We start from the raw sequence: 12,256 nt of genomic DNA on the forward strand, positions 1-12,256 counted from the left end.
AGATTCAATAGGACTTTCTCCTCTCTACAGCCATGAGCTGAGTGAATGTCAGCACTAGAGGACCTAGTTCATAAGTCCCAAATGCTTTCTTGGGTAGGATGGCTCCAAGATGTTTGGCTCAATGTAGCCAAAACATTTCTATTTCTGGACATGCCCAGCTGATGAATTAAGGTGCCTGAGTAACTGCTCTGGAGGAGAACTGAGTGGTTAGAGGAGGGACAGAAGATCCCTTGCTATCAGGCCTCTCCACCTATCCAAGTGGCACTGTGAGCACATAGCTGCAGGTTTAGATCCAGTCCTTTGTCCTCCATGGACTTCAACAGATAGGTAGAGATAACAATTTGTTCTATCCAAAAGTGGGCCTAAAAATTAGGGTCTGATTGCTATAATTAATGAGTGGCCCATGAGAAGCTTTGGATCTTGTGACTGGATTAACCTGTATCTAAGAAGGTATGAGCTCTATTCCAAGGTTTGCCTGCAGCTGGGAAACTCCTCAAAGTTCTTTTCTCTGGGGGTTCTTTGGTGACTAAAAATACAGTGAAAGAGCTCTTAAAGGTCTCTTTTGTTTAACGAACTACAATTATTTTCTCCCTTCTTACTTTCACATGATTTGTGGGATTTCATCTTTTACCTTCTAGTCCTCTAGTGGCTGGCTTGATATGTGCCAACAGGCTCAAAAGGCTGGGGTGGGGGGGAGAAAATAGATAGATAGGTAGGTAGGTAGATAGATAGATAGATAGATAGATAGATAGATAGATAGATAGATAGATAGATAGATAGATAGATAGATAGATGATAGATAGATGGATAGATACAGACCAGCACGTAGTGCTTTCCTGAGAAAAGTAAAATTAAAAGGGTGAAGTGTCTGTCCTGTGAAAATCCCTATATCCCTAAGGGATGGGCTAAAGACAAGAGAATGTACTGAAGGAGGTATGACATATTAAGGACTCATGTTGGAAAGGGCAGGTAATTCTTTTAGCAACTTGAGGAGCCCTCCAGTTCATTTTGCCACTACCTGCACTGCTGGGGTCTGTTGAGCTTGCACAAAGGTGTGATGCAGGAATTAATGTCCTCATGCTTTATGTTACCCCATTTGCTTGGTTATGTATTATATACTCCATATGAGATCTGTAGGAAAAAGAGAAATAAAGATGAAAAGAGAGGACTGCCATTTTTTCCAGAAAGAGCAGATTGCAAGACTGTGGCATTTTTCCCACACATCTTGAATAGTTTTGTGCTTGGGCTTTTTGAGGAGTTTTTAATTAATTTATTGTTTAAATAACTGTAATGAGAAGAGCCCCTGCCACACTGATTCTAATGAGGATTGCATTTGCTCTGTATCTTTCTCGTTGTGGACTGTATAATTTAAATATCTTAGCCAACATGTGCTGTGGCAGATTTCACTTATATCTGCTTAAATTAAAGCTTGTCAGTTTAGGAGCTAAGAAGCATGCAAATATTTGAGAGATATTTGACATTCACTGCTGAAATCATTGCACTAAATATCTGGCATCAATGACATTACTTGGGTTAAAAATTCTTGCTGTGTTGTACAGGCTGGACATTCTGGACTTAATGAAGAAAAATACGCTTATCCTTATGTGCTCATAATTAAGGTCTCCACCAAAATTTCAGCTTGTTTTCTTCTATATTTTCTCTGAGCAATATGTGACTATTTGAGTATCTCAAAGTTGCTGCTAGGAGAACAAACAGTACCAATCTCTCAGAAGTAGTTGGAGTAATAGCATGATTTAGCTGTAAAAGGAATGGCATTTCCTTATGTTCTCATCCCCTAGAAATGCAAAGGAAGATGGCGCTAAGCTGGAAGAGTCTGATGGAACCTTGGACATTTGAACAGTTCCAGGAGATGAAGATTAATTTCCTGTGAGTGTGTATTTTTTCCTATTATGGGTCACTATATCAAAATACCATACTATATGTAGTACATACAGCATGCAAATTTTCTGTGCTGAAAAGTACTGGCTTGTTGACACACTGAAGTCAAAACTGGATATTTAAATAGAGGTGTTAGACATCTAGGTGTAATCTCAATTGTAATGTAATTGTACTGGTATTTAATTGGCCATTACAAAAGGCTGAAGAACCCAAATATTCTAAAACTGAGTCCTTGCTACCAATTATAGAGCTGCTTTCTTTTCTGATACAGGATCAGTTAATATGCAAACACTATCAGAGAAAGTATCACCACACGATAATTAGGGTGGAAAATATCTCAGGAGGTCTCCAGTCCAACACCATGCACTAGACAGGATTGCCATGAGACCATGCTGCTCAAAGCTTTATCTAAGTGGGCCTTGAAAACCTCCAAAGAGGCTGCACAATCTCTGGGTAACTCTGGTTGTCCCCAGGGGAAAATAAATATCCTTATAACCAGTCTGAACTGCTTTCCACTTATGCCTTGCCTTCCCACCACACACTGCTATGGAGAGCTTGACCCTTGTCTTTTTGCTGATCTCTTTGCACAGCAACAGGGTGCTCTGCTGACCCCTCACTTTTGCTGACAGAGACACAAAGAGGAAGCCCCAATGTTCTGACATCTTACATGGTATAAAGGCAAGTAATGGCTGTTAAATACAGCATTTTCTCTTCCAAAGTTTGTGTACCGATCTACTCCCTCACTCTAGTTACTCCTTTCATTTTTTTTGTTTAGCTTTAGACTGGTAGGTCTCCTACTGTTCAAAGGTTTTGAGAGCTAGGGAGAAGGAACATTTTCTTTGATCTCTGATGATTTATGTTGTTTGCAGTTAGGCACAGGACAAAACACCACTTCCCCCAGAGAATTTTAGCATTCCGTTTTCCCCATTTCCTTCAGGATCTGACTTTTAGCCATCATCATCCGTCTTATTCATTGTGAAACTTTGTGTAAGTGGTGGCACAAGCCCTGAGCACATCCTACTCTGCAGTGTCATCAGAGCCAAGGAGAAGAGCCATGAACTGAGCTCTTGGCTCTGCTACCTGTTCACTCTAACATGCGTCAGCTCCAATTACTGTCCCTTACACATGCAGCACACTGCCATGTCCAGGTTACCAGCTTTGAAGGAGCAGCAACCTGCCCCTATACCTACTAAAGTCAACCTAGGTGAAGGTCAGATCTGTCATGATGAACTATTTATAATTTGAGAGACACTGCAAAGAACTTGGTGGGCAGAACACTGGTGGGGAAGATGGAGTTGACAGAACTGAGCCATCTTTTGTAGCACTTGAACTTTATTGTAAGGGAATTTTGTTTTGTGTTTGAATTCAGGGCAGGTCCGAGTGGAGGTGTTACTCAATCCAGCGGAAACCATGTGGAAGAGTGGGTTCCTTCACTCTAAAACACTGTGCCACTCTGACTACATTTCTTCATGCCATGGACTCACCTCTGTGATCCTCTCTTTTTCCTCCTGCTTGTCCAGTTTCAGCTCTGAACAATTCCTGTTGGCAGCCTCCTTTACACCAGAATGCTGAATGTTTCAGGCTAGCTGGTAAATCTTCATTTTTTGGATAAGAAAACTTGTATATAGAAAAATGAAATTTCATGGCACTGACCCATGTGCTTTTCAGAAATGCAGTTTACTGTTGCCTGAGCCCCTGTTAGTTGAAAAGCTTAGGAGGAGTTCAGGAACTTCACACACCCAGGGTGCCCTACACTTTGTTCTCATTGATGGCATTCAATTAATTTGTTTCCTCTGATGAATTGGACAGGCTTTGTCCAGATTTGGTGCTGCACTTTAATGCTTATGCATAATGTGGCTTAAAGAAAAGATGAATTGGTGAGCAGTCTGGAAACCTGAGGCACATTGCCCTTTTGAGTAATGATTCTGCATATGGAAGGCAGAGGAAAACATTGCCATAGGGCCTCTACGACCTGTTCATGGGTAAATAATTATTTAGAAAACATTGATTTGGAATGAAAAGTCAGCTCAAAGGCCTGATGGTTATACAGCAGTCCACAGGGTTAATCTGGGAAGGTTGTGAAATCAGGCAAAAATCAAATTAATTCCTGAACAAAACTGGCCTGGTGAAGTTTTTATTTTGAAAACTAGAGAGAAAAACAAAGCACTGTTGATTGCTATGGGCGGAGAAAAGCATCCTTTAGGCTTTTGACATTTTTAAGAAGCAATGTTGTACATCAGATTAATTAAGCCCAATGCTCTAAATATGCACAAGAGCAACATTCTTGTGAGTGGTGAGTGGGTAAGTTCTCTGAGCATTTCCAGGACATGGGAGACTTTAAAATGCACTAATCTAAATTTTTATGGCATGCCATATAAGTCAACCAAGTTGGAGAATTGGGCAAGGCACCTAGGAAGTCAGTGGCCCCACACTAATCTTCATTATCTTAGATGTTTCCTTTTCCTGGCTCCTGTTTCCCAACTGAAAAATTAGGATAACGTCAAGGTTCAACTGACAGTGTCTGTTTTACTTATCCTCAGTTCAGAGTTTAGATTTTGTAGTAATAAGATACAGTTGACTCAATTGCAGCCCTTGTGAGAGGAAGAGGGTTCCTTCTACCCTTTTTTTCCATGAAGTGTCAAGGAAAAGGTGACTTCCTAGAAGAGGAAGGGTACAGCAGACAGGAAAGAGCAACTGCTTATTAAAAGAGTAAGCAGGCTGAGACATAATAGATAAAAGCAAGAAGCAGATTCATAATGAAGTGTCTTTGGATGGGAAGAGGACCAGGGCTGGTTATGCATGGGCTCTGGTCCAAAGATTGACTGAGTTGAATGAAACCAGGATAGCAGGCATCCCTTCAAGGATGCAGTGGGCAGGGAAAAATGGATTTATGTCATCCATTTTATGCTGGTTATGTTTGACCTAGTCAGTCCAATTTGTGGGAAAACTGGCTGGCTGGTCTCTGGCCCAGAGAGTGAAACTAAATCCATTTGGCAGCAGGTCACCAGTGGTGTTCCACAGGGCTCATCTTCTGGTCCTGTTTAACATATTTATTGATGATTTGGACAAGGAGGCTGACTACATCCCTGGTTCGTTCACAGACACAATCAGGTTAGGTGGGACTGTTGGTTTGCTGGAGGGCAGGAAGGCTGTACAGAGAGGTCTCCATGGACTGGATCAATGGGCTGGGGCCACCTGTGTGACCTTCAATAAGGCAAAGTGCCGGGTCTTGCACCTGACTCACAAGAACCCAAGTCAGGCTTTGGGCAGAGTGGCTTGAGAGCTGTCACTCTGAGAGAGCAGAAAGGGACTTGGGGGTGCTGGCTGACAGCCACTGAAAATGAACCAGGGTGTGCCTGGGTGGCCAAGAAGGCAAATGGCATCCTGGCCTGTAGCAGCAATAGTGTGGCCAGCAGGACCTGGGCAGGGATTGTCCCCCTGTACTCATCACTGGTGATGTCTCAAAATCTGTGTTCAGTTCTGGGCACCTCACTTCAAAAAGGTCATTGAGGGTCTGGAGCATATACGAAGCAGGGCAATGGAGCTGGTGAAGGGTCTAGAAAACCTGTTTTTTGAGGACTGGGTGGGGGAGCCTGGAGAAAAGGAGGCTCAGGGATCTCATTGCTCTCTACCACTGCCTAGAAGGTGGTTGTAGTGCGGTGAGGATCATCTCTTCTGCTGTGTATCAAGTGAAAGGACAAGAGGAGACAGCCTTAAGTCGCACCAGGGAAGGTTCCAGCTAGATATTAGAAATAAAAAAAATCATTGAAAGAGTGACTAAGCCTTGAGTAAAGCTGCCCAGGGACATGGTGGAGTCACATTTTTGGAAGTGTTGGAGAGACTTGTGGCAGGTGGGGATCAGGTTTAGGGGTAACTGTGGCAGTGCTGGGTTGACAGTTGGACTAAATGACATTCAAAGTGTCTTCCAGCCCTGATAATTCTGGGAGAAATTAAGACTTCTCTTTTATATTCTTTTAAAATCCAGTTGTTTTTTATTCAAAAGCCATTCTTTTGAGGGGCTCTGAATAAGGGAGGTTTACCTGCTGGATTGGGATCTCATAACAGAAGAAAGCTCTTCATTGCAAGATGATTTGAGGTTATTGGAATGAAAACTACCACAGAAGTCTGACATAGTAGTTACTGAACTGCTGAATACTCCCTCAGGTCTAGAAGCCCATTTCCTGTGCTCATATGCTGCTCCTCCCAGCTGATGAGAGCCTTGCTGAATTTTGCAGAGATTATAGGAAGTTAATCCTTGAAGGTATTCTCTTCTCCTCCATTTAAGCCAAGTACAAGCAAAAGCTTGTGAAGATTCTGCTTATCTTGACTGCAATGGAAACATCCTCACTCATTTAAACCATTAAAATTTTCTTCTGTCCTTTGATCCCTATTTGTACCCACCTGTCCCTTTATTATATCTTTTGTAGTGCTGAAGAGAAGGCTCATTTGCTGCTCCTGATTGTCTGGAGGTGGGTAGCTCACTGCATGGTGCTGCTATGGAATGGTTTCCATCAACTCCAGGTCCCAGTGGGGTGCATAATTCTTCATAAATGGAAAGGCAACCTTCCAGGCTTTGCCCCAAAGAAAGACACAAAGGAAAATGTGCAATATACAGTTCTCTTTCTTTTGATCCCTTTTTCTTTAGATAATGCACATCAAATTTAAGTCGAATAGTCCCAGTGAGATCCACTTTATTAGCACTAATAATTTATATGTTTTACAGACATAAACTTCTCTTCCTGCTCATTTCTGAAGAAGTCAGTACACTAAATTCCCAAAATATCGTCTGAGCCTACACAGACATCAAGATCCTAGTAACTGGAACATATTGTTTAAGTCAGTGGGAATTCTGGAAGTCTTTTCACACCCAAAATCACTCATTGATCATAAGTAATAATATTCATTATTATTAATTATGGCTATAGAATTATATTGGACCCTTTTTCCATTTTTTAATGCTTTAGGCAGTGCTCCATGACACTTTGACCAACATTTAGAAAAAGAAAGGCCCGTATATCTTTTTCTCAGAGCAAATAAATTAATTTTTATGGAATAGTAAGTGGAGGGTAGAACTGAATAAGCTAGTTGCAATGGAAATAATCTTTCAAAACATTGGAAAAGTTAGACACTTGCAATAGCATGTGGTCTAATTTCCTGAACCTGTGAGAAAGGACATGAATTATTATATAGCTTACTGCTGAACATATGCCTGATTCCTTATGTATGTAGAAAGCAAGGGTGGAATACGTGCGTGAGTCAGGTCCAGCCTTTCTCATTCTGTCTCTTACAAGTTTAAAACCAAAGCAGACCATGTGATTGACAGAAAGGCATGCCAAGAAGTGAGCCAGAGCAACTTAGAGTAATCTAAATGCTTCTAGACTGGACTAGACAGGAAGAAAAATAACTTTTGCTAAACTCTCTAATTTGTAAATAGTTTTCATTGTATTTTGTTTAAAAAAACTTGTCAAAAGCTTTGGAATTATATTTTTTCAGTGTGTATCAAAATGGCCAGTGTGGTAATTTTGCATATGAACCATACTCATCCTCTGTTCCTCTGGCATGGCAGTCTTTCTCTAGTATTCCTGCACTGTTTTCACAGCATTTACACAGATAAGTTTACTGAACCTTGTCATAGGGGTGGGGTCAAAAAAGATGCAATGAGGTTTTTTTAGAGGATTTTTTTTTCTGGTTGGTTGGTTTTCATTTAGTTGGGGGTTTGTTTGTTTGGAGTATTTTTTAGAAAGAAACATATACCTGAGTTTAAAATTCAGGTAAAATCTTGGCTCCTTTAAGGTCACATCAAGGTGGGATCCTGCAAACAGAGGTTTGGTTGCCACCTAGGGAATGTAGGATGTTCACAATTCACATTCAATTTACTGCTTTTACGTGAAAGGTTTCTGGATTTCAGAGCTGGATGGTGGGGTGACATTGAATACAAGATTGTGTAGCATTTTATAGAACTTTTCTTTTATTACCAGCTCGATAATCACATTAAGTTAGACTGAAAATTTGAACTAATTCTTTCCCTTGAGGCCTGGGCTCTAATAATGGTAAAAATCTGTGAAATAAGATGAATACAATTCAATAATTATATTGATAAATAAAATGAAAATCAACTAATTGTGTCATTCAGTCTGTTGCCTGCCTCCGTTGTTGCTGCCTTTCTGCATCAGCGACTGCTAAACTTTTTCTGTCACACTTCAATAAATTTAATTGTGCAGAATAAATGAGCTAATTTTTGAAGTCACAGGCACTGTTTGCAAGATAAGGATGATGATTTATTGACCTCCTTCTAACTCTGCAAGAATGTCACCCTCCTTTTTCCTGACAACCATAAAAAGGGGTTTTGTCCCTCTTCACCCAGCATCTTACTAAATCCTACTTTGTATATTTACCTTCCCATCTCATTTTCTTGAAGTTACATAATGCAGCACAGTAGATCAAAGATCCTTGCTTGAGTTTAGTGGCCATATAGAATATTCCAAATTATTATCAGAACCATGGGGATTTTTTCTTTCATTTTATGATACTTCTGATGATCTTTTCATTTTCTGTATTTTGGAAGGGTGTGGGCTAACAGGAAGTACAAGAAAAAAGGCACAGATCAATGCCTGTTTTTTTTCTGGAAGCTGTGTTCTAATCTGAGTTATGGTTCTGTGAGCTCATATACCCTGCCAAGATGGACACACACTCCAGTGCTCATTCACATTGATAGTTTGACCAGGAAAACGGGTAAAAACGCTGATATTAGGCATTAGATGTGCTTCAGGAAAAAAAAAAAGAGCTTTTAAAACTTTTGTTTGTTTCTTGGGCTTAGATGTTGAGAAGATGAGAAGATGACACTGACTATATTGTCTTTTGATACTCCTGCTATTTGACAGCAATGGGTTTGTTAAACTCACAAGAAATGGTAGGAGTGAATAGGCTGCACCCATTCTTTCCCACCTCTCTGATTTTCTTTGTGAGTTAGGGCTTTTTTCAGCAAAACATCTGTATGACAGCCACAACTACCCTTTTTCATAAAGCTGGGTATTTTGTTCTGTTCTTTAAATTAAAGCCTCCAGGTAACCTATAAGTGTATGAAAAAGGTTGATTAGATACTGTGGAATAGTTGTGGTACAACTGTGTCTCTGTTACAGACAAATCAGTAGTCATTGCTGCAGCAATGTGATCCCTGAATCTAAAATCTTGGTAATCTATTGAGTCAATAAAACTGTTTAGAGAAAGAATAAGATCAGCATCAACACATCAGCTGTGTCAAAAAATGCTCTCAAAGTTCTCCCTCCCTGCCTCTGTCAAATAAATCCAATAAATGACAAGGATGGGGACACCTTCTTTGTGTATGAAATGGCTGCCTCCTGAGGTAGGGCTGTGCAAACCATCTCACTGTGTGCTGTGTTTCTTCTTCACACTGAGACTAAATCTGTTATTCTTTGACTATGATGCCAGGCAACACAATAGGTCAAATATATATGAAAGCTAGCTAGATGTTGACAAACCTTGCATCCTGGAAGTGCACAGTAAAAGACTTTTTATGGAGCCAGGATTTCGGCCAGCACCTAGAACAGAAACTGTGAGAAAGCTTTTTTTCATGTTTTAGTTGTTATATTGGACCCCTTCCTGCTGTAACTTTCTTCTAAAGAAGACTTATAACCTCCTAAATATTTCCTGTCAGGTGTTGGCTAGGTGAAATGCATCCTAGGGAATTGCAGCTGGAGGAATCACAACATCCCACATACAGAGCAGTCCAAATTTCTGCCAAACTCTTCACTGTGTTTTAAACCACTTGCACTCTTGGTGACTGATGCTTGTAGCAAAAAGGCAGACCTAACCCAGAAAAGTCTTCTGAATCTTAGCTCTGCCTTCCTTCAAACAAAAACTTATGTTTTAGCAGCCTGCCTGGGAGCTCCACACAAACCTAACACAGACAGCCTTTGCCAGATTTTGCCTTTTTAATGGTAATTGCTGTCCCTCCATGTTTTCACTGTGTAGTTGGTGTTTGTGCCTTGGTTGCTGTGGGTCACTTAATTTACACTATCTCAGGAACCTGTCAAACTGCACTGCAGTGATTATATTGATTTTGGGAGGAGCACTAAAAGCAAATTAACCCTGAACAAAACTTGCTCTTTGTCAAAGAAAGCACTGCCAACTTTAAAAGGACAAAATTCCACCAGCATGTAATGTTCTATTGGGCTGTAGTGAAATACTTTGGAGAAAGATTTCCAGTCCATAAAGCACTTCCAAAATGTTGATTGACCTTCTGTTTTGTGGTGCACTATAATTTTTCTTTTTGCAAACCAAGTTCCAACTGTCCCGCAGATTTCTTGCACCAAGAACAAGAAAATAAAGTGTGTAATAAACCTTGGACATTGTGGGAGGTACAGGAGATTTCTGAAAATGCTAAGTCTGATTCAGATAGCATTTCTAAAGCCATGGCATCCACTGAAGAAGTTCTGTGTGCTTCCTTAGAAAGAAAGAGAAAAGTCTGTAGTCTTGCAATTAAAGTGGTGCTAATTTTCCAGTTCAGATTTTTTCTGCTGTGCCATTAGCCAGATCTTAAATTGCAAGTAGATGAATAGAACATATTTTACAATTAATCCAAATTGAACATATTCATCATGCTCTGTAAATTGTAACACAGTTCTGCCCTTCTTTATCATTTTTTGTTTGTTTTCTGATTATGTGGGTATGACTGAGCATTGCTGGCCTGTTCTGGAAGTGACTCGGCAAAATGCCACTCGCTTGTCACTCTAAGTCTGATTTACAGACTAGCTGAAGGGTACAAGCTTTGGTGAAGTAATTCGTCCACAGATGAAACCAAAGTTAGGCAAATAAGGGCTTCTCATGAAAGAAAACCTATCTTCCTTGTTGCTGAATGTAGAAGCTGAACTTTTCAGGTGTGGGGATAAATGAGAGCCAAGTACAGAGATATGATTCTGGTGAAATTTTGTTGTCTTTCTCACATACTAGGCTTTTGTTTCATTCTGATGAAGATGCGGAAGCCAGCTCCATTACCAAGGCAATGCATGGACAAGATTGTGGTTTAGGTTTGGCATTTTCCTAAAAATAGAGGGCTTTTTGTTCATTCTGCTGAATAAATGGAACATAGGAAGCCAGGCCCATTATTCAGGCAATGCATGGATTTGAGATGATTCTGTGTTCTTTGATGTTTGAAAACTAAGTTGGCAATAACAGAACCATCCAATTATGTAAAAATCAGGAGCTTGAGGGTGTATTGAAGCCCAAGTGAAACAAATAGAAAAGAATGTCTAGAGATAGGAGCCATTCAGTGTCCATGACTGGCTTGGGTTCCTCTATTGCCAGACCATTTCCAGTCCTCAGGACAGACCTAATATGATTAGATCACAGCATCCCCTATTTGACAATATATACTTACTGAAAGACACTTGTTTCCAGCTGAGATTTTTTCTAATATATTGTGGTTTTGAGACTGCCTTGGAATATTTTATATAACATCAGCCACTATGCAGATTTGTCTATTGTACAGTAATTACTTAAAAAGGGGATTTTGTATGCTACAGCCAGTGATTCATGAACTGCAGGGTATCTGCAAAAGCAGGCTTTCATTGGGATTATGGGATGTAAAAAGCCTGAAGGTTTTTGCCTTTGATAGCAGACCTGCCATGGCATCCACATAGGGTTTGTCTAATAAATTGTAGTAGTGCTGATAACTTCCCTCCCCCAACTCCTTACTATTCTGAAGTGTTTGAAAGAAAACTGTTTCTGAGTGAATTACTACTGTGGCTATCATTAAAGAATGTGTTCAGCATGCGTGCTGTTGACCATGAAGTATAGCAAAGAAGTTGAAAAAGTCCTTCAGAAATTACTTAACAATGTGAAATTTGCAATTATGTGATTTCTAACTAGAAATAAGGGAGCTGTGGGAAGTGTGGGGAAAAAGCACAGTTGAATGGTCTCAATGTCTTCAAGGGGATGTGGTCTCTCATTGTCCATCAGGTTAGGGTTAGGTAGCTAAATCACCTACCTGCTTATGGAAATACTCTGAGCTACTGACGAAAATGGAGCTACTAATTGATTTAGGGCATTGTCTAATTTAGCATATTGAATTATTTCAGGCTCACAAGAAGAAGGAGGATATGCTGATGACAGCATGTTCAGGCCTGTGTATTCAACCAATGTGTTAGACTAGGGATCCGTGCCAGACACAGGTAAGCCTAAAGCTTTTTCCTTCTGTGAGATCCAGCAGGAACTGGGCAAGGGGAATCATAAATATTATGATAATGGCTTGCTGCCTGATAAAAATACCTAATTTTTCAGGAGATAGAAGTTTTCTGGTGAAATTTCCTTACTGAATTTTCTGTCAGTCCATTTCTAA

This window comes from Molothrus aeneus, chromosome 1, assembly GCF_037042795.1.
Source record: "Molothrus aeneus isolate 106 chromosome 1, BPBGC_Maene_1.0, whole genome shotgun sequence".
NCBI lineage: Eukaryota > Metazoa > Chordata > Aves > Passeriformes > Icteridae > Molothrus > Molothrus aeneus.